Source organism: Scyliorhinus torazame, chromosome 7, assembly GCF_047496885.1.
Source record: "Scyliorhinus torazame isolate Kashiwa2021f chromosome 7, sScyTor2.1, whole genome shotgun sequence".
NCBI classification, from domain to species: Eukaryota; Metazoa; Chordata; class Chondrichthyes; order Carcharhiniformes; family Scyliorhinidae; genus Scyliorhinus; species Scyliorhinus torazame.
This window is the reverse complement of record NC_092713.1, coordinates 75327849-75341340: the sequence shown is the minus strand read 5'-3', so window position 1 is coordinate 75341340 and position 13492 is coordinate 75327849. Positions and strand designations below refer to the sequence as shown.

At 51.4% G+C, this 13492-nt stretch overlaps 1 protein-coding gene across 1 annotated transcript in view; it reads right to left on the bottom strand.

Annotated features, from left to right (window-relative positions):
* The window catches only part of agbl4 (AGBL carboxypeptidase 4), a 1365393-nt gene that overhangs the window by 728195 nt on the left and 623706 nt on the right, over positions 1-13492 (bottom strand). The window lies entirely within an intron of this gene.

Genomic DNA, 13492 nt, shown 5'->3' with positions numbered 1-13492 from the left:
GTGAGGTTACTAACGGAGATTTGGATCACTCCAAAAATGAGGGGTTGTGGAAAATACACCACCACTTATAAATGGGAGAAATTAAAAAATAAAAAACCTTCCTGTTTCTGGGATGGGTTGTGGGGAGAGAAATAAGGGCTGTTCTAAATTAAACCCTCTTTTGTCTGGAACATTGCAAAGGGCCTTTTGTGTGAACAGATGTGACTTCCAGCATTGATAAGTGAGCCATACTGCAAGTTTGACTGACTATCTTAATTTGGTTTTCAATGTAATTCGTAGCACAGTCAGGATTGTTCAGCAGGTGTTATCCAATTGTTGAATCACATCTAATGTTGGACTTTACGATTTGAGTTTTGCAAGCACAGGTTTGGTGGGTATGGTCAGTACTATGCTTATTGCAAACAGCAGGAAGGCTGCTCATCTGAACCATTTCAAGAGCAAGTAGGGATAGGATATAAATTTGGCCTTGCCAGTGATGCCTAGATTCCATGAAAAAATAAAAATTTTATGCAAAATCAAGATAATGATTTTTGGAAAAAAAGGTTTGTAGTTGTATCACAAAGCTGGCAATAGCATTGCGGGTAGATACCAAAATGATGAAAAGGATCCAAACCACACTTTTGTTCATTAATTTCACTTTTTTTAGGTTCGTACCTGCTTTCAGCAGCAAGTTGGCTGCCTAAATCAAGACCACTCAAAATCCACACTGAATAGGATTTTTAAAAATGGGTTTGTGTCACTGACATCAAAGTCATGCTGACAATAATGTGCAGGTCCCTGGGATGGAAATAGTCCCTGATATTTCAAGACAAACTCCTAATGCTGCCTCCAAAATATTAAAATATTGATGTAACTGTTAGATCATAATCAATGAGGACATGAATCTTATTCCATAAATTATACTCTAATTAATGGGCATAATACCTTAACGTTTGCCCATGATGTCTCCCCCCCACCCCCTCCTCGGTGATGTGACATCACACTGGCGCAAATGACTACTGGATTTCAAAATCGTAATGACCACACCAGGGAGTGGAGGTGCTTGGAGCCCCGGGGGAGTTGAGGGGCATGCCTGGACATTGCTCCTGGCACCCTGGCAGTGCCCCTGGGGAGACAGCCAGGGGGCACTACTGGGACATGCTAAGGGGGCATTGAAGAAGGCACTGCCAAGGGGCATATGCAGTGGGCACAGGCGGGGGCACATGCAGGGGGATTACCCTCCTCTATGGGGGGGGATTTCTTTCTGCATGTGGGATATTCCTCTTATCTTGGGGGGGGCGGGGGTGGCCTGGGTGTTGGGGGGGTTTCTCCTTCTGCATTTGATGGTTAGTACAGCTGCGTCACAGTGCCAGAGACCCGGGTTCAATTTCGGCCTTGGGGGACTGTCAGTGTGGAGTTTGTATATTCTCCCCGTGTCTGCGTGGGTTTCGTTCATGTACTCCGGCTTCCTCTCACAGTCCGAAGATGTGCAGGTTAGGTGAATTGGCCATGCGAAAAAATAAATTGCCCCTTCATGTCCAGGGATATGCAGGTCAGCTGGGTTTACTGGGATAGGGCGATGGAGTGGGCCTAGATAGGATGCTTTTTTAGAGCAGATCTGATGGGCCGGATGGCCTCCTTCTGCAGTGTAGGGATTCTGTGATTCAATCTTCTCTCATCAGTTCACAGTTTTCTGTGTTCTGACACACAAGGTTGAAAGAGACAACTTGTCCTTGATTTAAAAATGGACACATAAACAGCGCTTAAGAATGCAATTTTCAAATAAACAATTCTATTCAATGCATCTATTCAATGCATCAATCAATGCATGGCTAAAGCGTTCGGCTAGATTTTCTTTAACGAGAACCTAAAAAACTGTTTCTTGTTTGTCAAAGCTAATGTCCTTACAGCCTGTGCAAACACCAAAAATACAGATAGTGTAACTTTAATTGCCTGGAGCACAGCCAATGATTCAACTGATTCAGGGTCTTTCAAAGTCACTTCTAGTACAGCAGCTGCTGTTCTCTGAACACATATCTGATTGCTGCACTGTTGCTGATAAACTGTACAAGGGGGGAATTATGGTATTAATATAAACAATAGTATCAAGGATTTCTTTTGAAATTATATGCATGCTGGTTTAGTTGCAGAAAAACAGGGTATAAAAATATTAACTGCATTTACAAATATTTTCATCAAAAACAATAATAAAGTTATCACTTACTTTCAAGGATATAAAATGCAATTCTTGGCAACTGTACAGAGGGGCAATAGTTAATTTTATACACTTTTGTCATTTATTGGTAGGATTCATCGAAAACTACATTCACCATATATTTTACATTTTACGCGAATGTGAATGACCTTCAACAAAATAAGAAATGTTAACTTTTTCTCCTGCCAATGTTATTCCTAAAAAATTACAACTACAATGAAAGTTGCCAGCTGTGTCAACCGTCAAAATATGTTATGCAGGTTTCATTTGTGTACATTTGTGACTTGTACTAATGTATAAGATAGGGCAGCACGGTGGCACAGTGGTTAGTGCTGTTAGTTCACAGTGTTAACCTGGTGTTGTAAGACTTCTTACTCGGTTCACAGCGTCAGGGTCCCAGGTTCGATTTCCGGCTTGGGTCATTTTCTGTGCTGAGCCTGCACATTCTCCGCATGTCTGCGTGGGTTTCCTCCGGGTTCCTTCCACAAGTCCCGAAAGACGTGTTTGTTAGCTGAATTGGACATTCTGAATTCTCCTCAGTGTACCCGAACAGGCGCCGGAGTGTGGTGACTAGTGGATTTTCACAGTAACTTCATTGCAGTGTTAATGTAAGCCTACTTGTGACCATAATAAAAATTATTATTGTGTCCCAGCTTTGCAGATTGTAAATGTCTCCTGGGAGAAATAACGTATGTACCAGGTGGGTGGTGAAATTATGGCTCCAACTTTAAGATCTCCCAGGTTTTGGGAGGTGGGGAGGAGCGTAGGTGAGTAGGCAATCGAATGAATTAAAATCTGCTTTACCGCTGTCCGAAAACAGCCATGCAGCGGATTCTCCGTTCTTGAGACTAACTGTTGACTCCGGGGGAGGATTCGTGGACTTCTACGACAGCAAAACTGATGCCGCACCTGGACCAATTCAACGGCCATTAAGGAGCTAGCTCCGACACCACATGGAACACAATCGATTCCAATGTGAAACGGTGACGGATTCGGCAGGTCGGGAATTGACACTAAGGAAGCTGACAAGCTGCAGCCACATATGCACACTTCACTCCGCACACATACCATCCCAGTCAACAAGATGACAGCAAGGAGAGCGGCCCTGAGATTTGCCAACGCTGAACTGGACACACTGCTGGACGCCATGGAGAAGAGGCCGGTGATCCCAGGGTGGGGAGGAGGCTGCCAGCCACTGGCCATCACCAGGCCTCGGCACAGGTGACAGAGGCCATCAGTGCCATCAGCAACTCTGTCCGGACCGGCCAGCCTTGCGAGAAGAAACTGCATAACCTCCTCAGGGAGGCCAGGGTGAGGTGGCAGCACTGTGCCCCTGGCACTGATCCCCGGCCCACAGAACCGTAACCCCAACCCCCTCACCCGGTGGGAGGCTGAACCCCCACCCTGCACCACATGCTGGCATCCATACTGGCTGCCATGGCCGATTGCCCTGGCCACTGAAGCTACCAGCTACCCACCTCCTGGGTTGCATGCGTCAATCTGTCTAACGCTGTGTTTTCTGTTTCCCCCCGCCCCCAGAGAAGGCAGCACCTATCACAGACAGCCATGTGCCAGAGCCACCTGGAATTTGCAGCGATGATCCTAAGCCTAGCGCAGTCACAGTGGGCCATGGCTGAGAACATTTGCGGTATTGCCCAGGCGCTGGCCAATGTAGCACAGACCCAGAGGGAGGTGGTCCAGTCCCAGAGGGAAATGGCGCAGTCACTGGCTGATGTGGCACAGACCCAGAAGGTAGTGGCACAGTCCCAGACGGAGGTGGCCCAGTCCCTGTGCTCCATGGCCATGAGCATGCTGAGCCTAGTCGAGACGACAGCGGGCCTCCAGGACTGGTAGCGCAAGGTGGCAGTAGAGCCTCAGGGGTTAGCTCTGGCTGCACCCCATCTCATGGAGTGGCCCAGGGGCCATCGGGCACTCTGAGGAGGAGGAGCTGATGGGGTTTGTGCCGGTGACTCATGCAGGGGAGGTGCCGGAACACCGCAGAGTGGGATTCTCCGTTGCCCAACGGTAAAATCAAGAATGGCGATTGGGCGGAGAATGACTCCCGACGCCGAAGACGCCGGGTCATGATGCCCCGCCCCCTCCAAATCGACGTCATCAAGACGCGAGCCGCACGCAGTTGCAACCCCATTTGAATATCATTATCAGGCTCACACGCAATGCTCCGGCTCCAATGGGCCGAGTTCCCGACGGCGTGGGCCACACGTGGTCTCAGTGGTTGTGAGCCTAACGTGACAGGGTGTGAGGACAGCGTCCAGCACCGACATACTTTGCCGAGAATGTGCCGCTGGGGGCTTCTGCCGGGGCTGGGTGGGTTAGTGGATGATGGCCAGGAGGTGGGCTGTGGGGTCGGTGTGGACGGGGACGCGGTCCAGCACAGCTGGCGCATCATTTCCGGCACGAACGGTGCGTTTGTGGGGTTGTTGGCGTATGCACAGCTGGTCAGCCCTGCGCATGTCCAGCACGGACCCGGCGATTCACCCACCCTTTTTCGCGCTTTCCGTGGGTGTTTGACGCGGAGCCGGAGCTAGCCCCTCACCGGTAGTGGAATCGGTGCGGGTGTGCCGCCGATATTTCCGTCTTGAAACACCATGGATCCTCCGTTGGCGTCAGCACTTAGACGCAGGAACGGAGAATCCAGCCCCACAGTACTTCGGATTCCACCCCTCCTCCCCCAGTCACATAGGCAGTGGGCAGAAAAAGGTGGCACCCCGCCACCCTGGACACCCGAGCAGCAGTCAGGCCCATCCAGGTCTGGTTGCCCCAGAAGATGTCTGCCAAAGGGGGTTCAGGTCACTGGGCGGTAATTCCAGCAGGCCGCCTCCACTCCTGATGTACCTACCATCTGGGTATCCACCTAGACGTAGCATTAGGGCGCGTAAGGCCAGAAAAGTAGACACAAGTTAAGTTGGCACCCGTGCAGTATAGCGCAGGGTCCAAGGAACGGACCTGTATATATTTGTTCACAATAAACTGCTGTGCACAACATTACAACCTGCTTCTGTGCTCTGTCAGAAGGGTGTGAGGGTTGGGCTGGTCTGGGCTGTTCACAGAATGAACGCGGGGCGGGTTGGAATGGACGGATGTTATGGGTGGGATTGGCTCGGGGACTATGGTTCTGCCAGTGCTCACCACTCTCATGCCACCTCCTCCCCTCACCCCCCCCCCCACCCCCCGCACCCCCCGCCCCACCCACTGGGATCACCCAGATGGAAAGTGTTAACGTGGGCAGGAGTAAGACATTGTCAAATGATGTGGAGCAACAGAGCTCATCCCAGAGCAGGTTTTCTTCATCTTCAGTCCCATGGGCCAGACCCACTGTTACTGCTAACCCAGGACTCACACCCCATATTGAGGTAGTGAGGGCAGGTAGGACTCATGGAGGGAGTTGCAAGCAGGGGATGTGGCTGGGAGAGGGGGATATGTGGAGGTGGGATGCAGTGTCGTGCCCCTCGCCAGCCCCCCCCCCCCCCCCACCACCAACCACCATCACCACCTAGTCGGTGAACCTGGAGTCGATTAGAGGGTCCCGTGAACACCTGCCCAGACACACAGGTTGTGCGGTTTCCCATGTCCTGCCCATCCTCGCCCTCCCCCCCCCTCCTTCTCATCGGACGAGAACTGACATTCATCCTCATCCTCCAGCATGTCGCCCCTCTGCTGCGCGATGGTGCGCAGGGCACAGCGGGCACCGGAATATGAACGACCCTCTACTGGAGGGCCCCTCCAGAGTGGTCCAGACACCTGAACTGTATTTTCAGGACGCCGAAGCACTGCTCGATCATGCCCCTCGTCGCGGCATTGGCATCGTTGCAGCGGGTCTCTGTGTTGGTCTGTGGCATCCAGATGGGCGTTTTCAGGCATGACTGCAGTGGATAGCCCTTTTTCGCCCAGGATCCAATCCCCCAGCCAGCAGTGCGCCTCGAAGAGATCTGGAACTGATGCGTGTACCAGGATGAAGGTGTCGTTCACACTGCCAGCGTATCAGGCGCAGACGTGCATGATCATAGAATTTATCATAGAATTTACAGTGCAGAAGGAGGCCATTCGGCCCATCGGGTCTGCACCAGCTCTTGGAAAGAGCACCCTACCCAAGGTCAACACCTCCACCCTATTCCCATAACCCAGTAACCCCACCCAACATTAAGGGCAATTTTGGACACTAAGGGCAATTTAGCATGGCCAATCCACCTTTCCTGTACATCTTTGGACTGTGGGAGGAAACCGGAGCACCCGGAGAAAACCTACGCACACACGGGGAGGATGTGCAGACTCTGCACAGACAGTGACCCAAGCCGGAATCGAACCTGGGACCCTGGAGCTGTGAAGCAATTGTGCTATCCACAATGCTACCGTGCTATCCCGTGATGCGCAGCTGATGGTCACACATCGGCTGCACGGTCATCGAGTGAAACCCCTTTCGGTTTGTGTAGAGCGGCTTGTCATCTACAGCTGCTCGAAGGACAACATGCATCCTGTCGATCACCCTCCCGGACCCGGGGAATCCCAGTGTTAGCAGTGAACCTTGCTGCCCGGGCATCCTGGTGGGCTCGGTCCACATTGAAATGGATGTATTGTGCCGACTGGTCAGATTGGGCCACCGTGACCACACGGATGCGCCAGTGCACTGAGCTCTATGAAGTTCCGGACAGCTCCCCACTCGGCGCTTGGAGGGACCCCATTGTGTAGATGTTGAGGGCGACCTTCACCTTAAAGGCCACCGGAAGCGGGTGTCCTCCCCCAATCCCCCGCGGTGCCAGGTGCACCATGCTCCGGCACTTCGACGGCATGCCCGGTCAGGCAGTCCTCGAATGACAGGCGCTACTGGTACACAATCGGCCTCATGCGGCACTCCCTTTGCATCTCCTCCTCCTCCTCTGCCTGTTGGCTCTCCATCCTCACTGGCTGCCTCCTGCTCCACTGGGGCACGCTCCGTTGCTGCAGCGTCCTCCTCCTCGAGCATCTCTAGCTCACACAGCCGCAGTGTGGTGACTAGGAGGAAGGCCATATGGCTGGTGACACTCTGCAGAACCACGGACCACAGTGAGTGGTCAGCGGGTTGCGCAGCAAGATGTCTGCCTTGCAGGCTGCGGCTTTGGCGGTCCATGCCTGGACACATCTCTGGTCCCGTGGGGGGTCAGCCCAGCCCGTCCCCCCGTCAGCCACCCCCCCAACCCAGCCAATGTCAGGACTGGCAGCCCACTATCGCGCCTCGGCATGTCCTATCCCCTCTCTCTTCCACATCAGTGACTGCACCTGTTTCCCAATTTTTAAAAGCACAAGTTAACCTCGCCATCGGGAATTCCCCCCAGTGGATCCGGAGGATAGCCGAGGTCCCGGAGAATACCGGGTCAGGCCCGATAATTATATGCAAAAGGTGTTTACTGTACGCACGGAGTGGAACGCATTGACACCACTGTCGAGGCACCGGAGAATTTTGATTTGGTGGGAACACTGCGCCTGCCATGATTTCAGCATCAAGACCGATTCTCCACCCAAACATCTTTCCCAATTTCGGCGTCGGCCGATGGAGAACCCTGCCCATGGTATTTTATTTCTTGAGCCTCATACCTCATAGACAGACCTGCATTTTCTTTCTGTGAACATCATGCACCACTGGAACATTAATGGAGTGGAAGACCTTCCTGGTTACATAAGCCGCCAGATCATTTCCTTATGCCCAGATAAGTGCAGTCTGTTTTGCATTAGGCATGGGAGAAACCATCCACTTCTACAATCCCAGAGGTCCCATTTCTGATTATTGGCATTCATCACAAAATAATGCACAGTTTACTCTCGCAAGAAGGGCATTTTTGTCCTGTTGATTGTGTCTGCAGGTTTGGAAGATATGGGTGATGTCCCTTCTAGCAGTCTGGAAGGATCCTGTGGCAAAGCAGTTCAGACGGTGATGATTTATCAGCCAGTGTCAAGGCATGGCTCTCAGTTTAGCAGATCCTACTGCATTATTTTTCCATATGTCAGACATAGCCTGTCTGGTAAAGTGTAATTTCCTTCTCCACTTCTCAGAAATATCCAAGAAAGTGACTCTTCACCGAAAGACCTGGAGGCTATCTCCAAGCAGCTAAATTGATCTACTGTCTTCTAAATGGCCCATCTGCTGCATGTCTTGATTGTTAAAATTGCTATAGTGCTTCTTCCTCCAATAGTTCTTTGATCCAAAGAATTGGTGCAAAAACACTTGAAGCACCATGTTCAACAGACTGTATTTAATAAGGATAGGTGAAAGGTAAAGAAAAGCAAACTGAAATCTTGGAACTGCCTTGGAATGCACTACTTACATTGGCACAAATAACGTGATGACCTGAGAGGCTGTAGATGAGTGTCCTTTTGATACAGTTTCCAGTCGTGTCAGCCAATTTATGATACCATTTCCTCAAAGTTTTACTCAGAAAATGCGCTGCTAAGTGGGAGTTCTGACCCACCCATTGGAGTCAATGTCATAATATTAGACTCTGCTTTGAAGCTAGTCACAAACCTGTTTCTGTCAGGTCAGAGTTAAAATGGTGGTTGGAAAGTTCCTTGCGGCAAATGGGGTGGGTGGATGAGGGGATGAAAATGGTGAGTTGCTTTTTGCATCCTCCCAAATCTTGCCAGATGGGTTAAGCCTATGAATTAGTTTGTGAGGAGACTGTCAGCAGCGACCCTCAGGTAGGTCCTGGGAATGAGGGGGGAGATGGTCATTCACATCATTCACACTACAATGGAGCCAGGAGGAGTACTCCTGCTCCTTCAGCAATCCACACTCTCGACCTGGAAGGGGAGGGACTCGTCGACTGCGTGCATCGTGGCCTTGGCGATGTCTGCCTTGATGCGGTTAAAGGCCTGGCGGGCCTCAGCCATCAGGGGAAAAACTGTGGACTGAACGAGTGAGCGGGCCTTGTCTGCATAGTTAGGGACCCACTGGGCATAGTATGCGAAAAACCCTAGGCATCGTTTCAGGGCCTTGGGGCAGTGGAGAAGGGGGAGTTCCATGAGGGGGCGCATGCGGTCGGGGTCGAGCCCTAGAACTCCATTTTCCACGACAAAGCCAAGGATGGCTAAGCGGTTGTGGTAGTACCAGGTATTGCGGTACCTAAGAGGCTGATGACCATTGGTTAAACCCAGGAGTTTACCATTGGCTGTTGTTACGTAGCTCCGCCCTGACAGGTGGAGTATAAGAAACGGTGCCGTCCCAGCAGCCTTCACTTTCTGTACCGAAGCTGCTGGGGAACAAATTCTAGTAGATTAAAGCCTTCAGTTGTGAAATCACTTTGTCTTGAGTGTAATTGATTGTGCGTCAGCGGTTGGTGCGGAACACGCATTTCTCCTTATTGTACATGAGATTAAGGAGCTTGCTGGTCTGGAGAAATTTTAGGAGGTTAGCGTCGTGGTCCTGCTGATTGTGGCCACAGATGGTGACGTTTTCTAGGGACGGGAAGGTGGCCCGCAGTCCGTACCAGTCAACCATTTGGTCCATCTCACGTTGGAAGACCGAGACCACATTTGTGACACCGAAGGGAACCCTAAGGAAGTGATAGAGGCAACCTGCTTCGAACGCAGTGTATTGGCGGTCCTCCGGGCGGATGGGGAGCTGGTGGTAGGCGGACTTCAGGTTCACTGTGGAAAAGACCCAATACTGTGCAATCTGATTGACCATGTCAGATATGCGTGGGAGGGGGTACACGTCGAGCTTTACCGATTGATGGTCTGACTGTAGTCAATGACCATCCTGTGCTTCTCCCCAGTCTTTACTACTACCACTTGGGCTCTCCAGGGGCTGTTGCTGGCCTCAGCGATGCCTTCCTGCAGGAGCCGTTGGACCTCCGACCTGATGAAGGTCCTGTCCTGGGCACTCTGCCATCTGCTCCTGGTGGCGATGGGTTTGTAATCCGGGGTGAGGTTCGTCATCAAGGAAGGTGGATCGACCTTAAGGGTCATGAAGCCGCATACGGTGAGGGGCGGTAGGGTCCGCTGAATTTTAAGGTTAAGCTTTGGAGGTGGCACTGGATGTCCAGGCCGAGTAACAGGGCAGCAGAGGTGGGGGAGGACATGGAGCCGGAAGTTGCTAAACTCTACGCCTTGGACAGTGAGGGTCGTGATGCCGTACCTCAGGATTCCACGGAATGGGATCCGGAGGCCAGGGAGATTTTCTGGGTAACGGGATGTACCACGAGGGAGCAGCGCCTTATCGTCGTGGGGTGGATGAAGCTTTCCGTGCTCCTGGAGTCAAAAAGGCAGGACGTCTTGTGCCCATCGATTTTCACCGTTGGCGTTGCGGTCACGAGGTTGCGGGGCTGAGACTGGTCCAGGGTGATCGAGGCAATCTGCAGCAGATGCTGGGAGGCCCAGGCTGGTCAGTGGTGGTGGAGGTAGCGGCAGGCGATGAACGGCCAGACAAGCTTCCAGACGAGCAGGGGTCCCGAGGCGCCATCCAAAATGGCACCAAAGATGGCGGTGCCCACGGGGTGCACATGGCGGACGGCATTAAAGATGGCGGTGCCCAGGGCCACACGTGGTTTGCGAGGAGGAAAATGGCGCCCCTGGGTCACACGTGTAGGAACGCTGGGCATAGAAACAGTGTGACCGACCGGGCCTGGCACACAGAAACACAGTGTCCCTTCTTTCCACATCCGTTGCAGGTTGCGCTCCGAGCCGGGCAGCGCTGCCGGGGATGTTTCTTCTGCCCGCAATAATAGCATGTGGGCCCCCTGGGGTTGGCTGGCTGCCGCGCGGCGCAGGCTTGTGGTGTGCTGGAGTCGGTAGCTGGTGGGGCCCACGATGACCATGAGGGTGCCGTGCGGTCGGTGGCGTTCGACTGGACATTACGGGAGGCCACGGTCAACGAGTTCGCGAGCTGCCTGGTTCCCACAAGATCAAGACCCCCTTCCAATAGGCGCTGGCAGACGTACGCAGTCCTCATGCCCGTAACGAAGGCGACTCGGATTAAAAATTCTGTGTGTTGGACTGCCGAAACTGGCTGGCAGTCACAATCCTCCCCAGGATGTGCAGGGCACGCCAGAAATCATCTAGGGACTCACCGGGGAGTTGCTATCTTGTGAACAGGAGGTACCTGGCGTATAGTTGATTGACTGGCCGAACGTAATGTCCCTTCAGGAGCTCCATTGCTTCGCAGTATGTGGGCACAACCCGGATGAGAGGAAAAATGTCAGGGCTCACCCGTGAATAAAGGACTTGGAGCTTCTGCGCGTCCGAGGGTTCCTCAGCGGATGTTCGGAGGTAGCTTTCAAAGCAGGGTAGCCAGTGGTCAAAAGCGGACGTAGCATTGGCTGCTTGAAGGCTCAGCTGCAGACGATCAGGCTTGATGCGAAGATCCATCGTTTTAAAAATCTTTGCTCAATAAATTGATGCGCTATCAATTACCATAACGACGACAGTAGTGGAATAATTGAGGCTTTATTGAGCAAATATGTTGTGCCTCCTGTAGCTGCTACCAGAATGGCTGCAGCACCGGCGAGCACACACATTTATACACCGCCTACTGGGCGGAGCCAGCAGGCAGGGAGTTACACATGTACCTCTAGTATATGTGAATTACCGTAATGCATATAATACAGCTAGTGGTGACTATCACAGTTCCAAGGAGGATATCTAGTCCCTGTGTCGCGACTGGATCCCCTTCACCCACTTCAGCACCTCACCACACTCCCGCACTGTCTCCAAGGTTTTTCCCAATGCCTCCTTTATCGGGTTCAACATGTCCTCCGATAACATTTTGAGGATCCCATAATTTCCCTCCCTTGCCTCTCAAAGTGCTTGCCAAATTGTCTTTCAAATGCGGCCGGCATTATCTCCGTCAGCTTATCCACCGTAATAGGTGAAGCCCCATCCGACGAGCTTGCCTCCGCCATCTTTGTTCTTAACAGACTCTGCACCTTCCCCAACTCCTCTGAATGGCTACCTCTGGCAACCTTCTTTCCAGTGTTCTTTTTTGCGGCCTTTGACATCTTCTTGTAAAAGGCTATCAAATGAGTTGGGTCAGTCCGCAAATTACTCCCGGAACCGGGCTAAAAGGGCCAAAAACAGAGGACTCTGGTGGGAGCGACCTTGCATGTGACCTCCTCCGACATGCCACCACTAGAAGTCCCCATGACTATACATTTTAATATCATTAGCAGGTTTCACGACTCTATTATCCCCCCATGTTAAGATCGTCACATCAGCAGCATTTACAAGCCTTCAACAGACCTGACGAATGATCAAAGTTAGGGATGCACAGGTAAGTTCAGCCCTCAGGGGGGAGATGGTCATGTCTGGACAGTGCCAGGGGATCGTGGCAGAGGCAGTGTCAGGCAGCGGGGTTTCCGTTAGAGAGGGCCGTGGGCGGAGGATTCCCTGGGATGGCGGCAGTGTGCGCGGGGGGGGGGGGGTTCACTTGTCTGGGGGTATCCCCTGGGGGGGGTGGGGAGTGGAGCAAATGTTCCCGCATCCGTGTGAGGAGGGACCTTTTTCTTATTATTTAAAATCAGGGTTTCAGGCGGGGTAAGCTCATTCAGCGTGACGTTGTGGGACATGCAACCTGGATTTCTTTCGACCCTGTGTCAAAAAAATATTTTGGGAAAAGTCGGCAGTGGAGCTGGCGGACGATATGCCGTTTTTCCTACTTGGGTTGACACGGAGTCAAGAAAATGGTCAATTCTACCCAATTCCACTCGAAATTTCCAAGGACCGATTCCTTGGAAAATTGTGTTTTCTACCAGTTGATGTACATTCTTGAGCATTGTAGATATTTTGCATTTGAACCATTGAAAATGCTAATAAAACGGAAGGAATCACAGTAAAATAAGCGACGTACAAGTAATTATGTGAGGTGTCCTATCAGCCAGTAGGTACTGACATCAGTATGCACACACACGCACACGTACACACAGTAAACCCATAAAATATTATGAGGAAGAAAATACCCTGCTTAAATGATTGAAAAGTACATCGCCCAATTATATTTCCTGAAACAGCAAATGTTTTTTCCATATCCCAGCCTCAATTTTCTTTTTCATGAAAAGTGGTTAAGCTTGTCTTCTTTCATTTGCCTATTTAGCATGCAGTTTCTTTTACCTCACGAACATTTTCAGCCTCATCTTAGGTATTATTAACGTATTTTCTGGTCTTCAGTGAATGTGAGTTTAGCATTTACTACATCTGTTCTAATATGTTGAATTACATTTGCAAAGATTCAATGTGTATAAATTGCATTATTTACCACAGCAATCAACTGTGTGCAACTTTGTCACAGATTCATTATCATATACAGTCTTACATGCC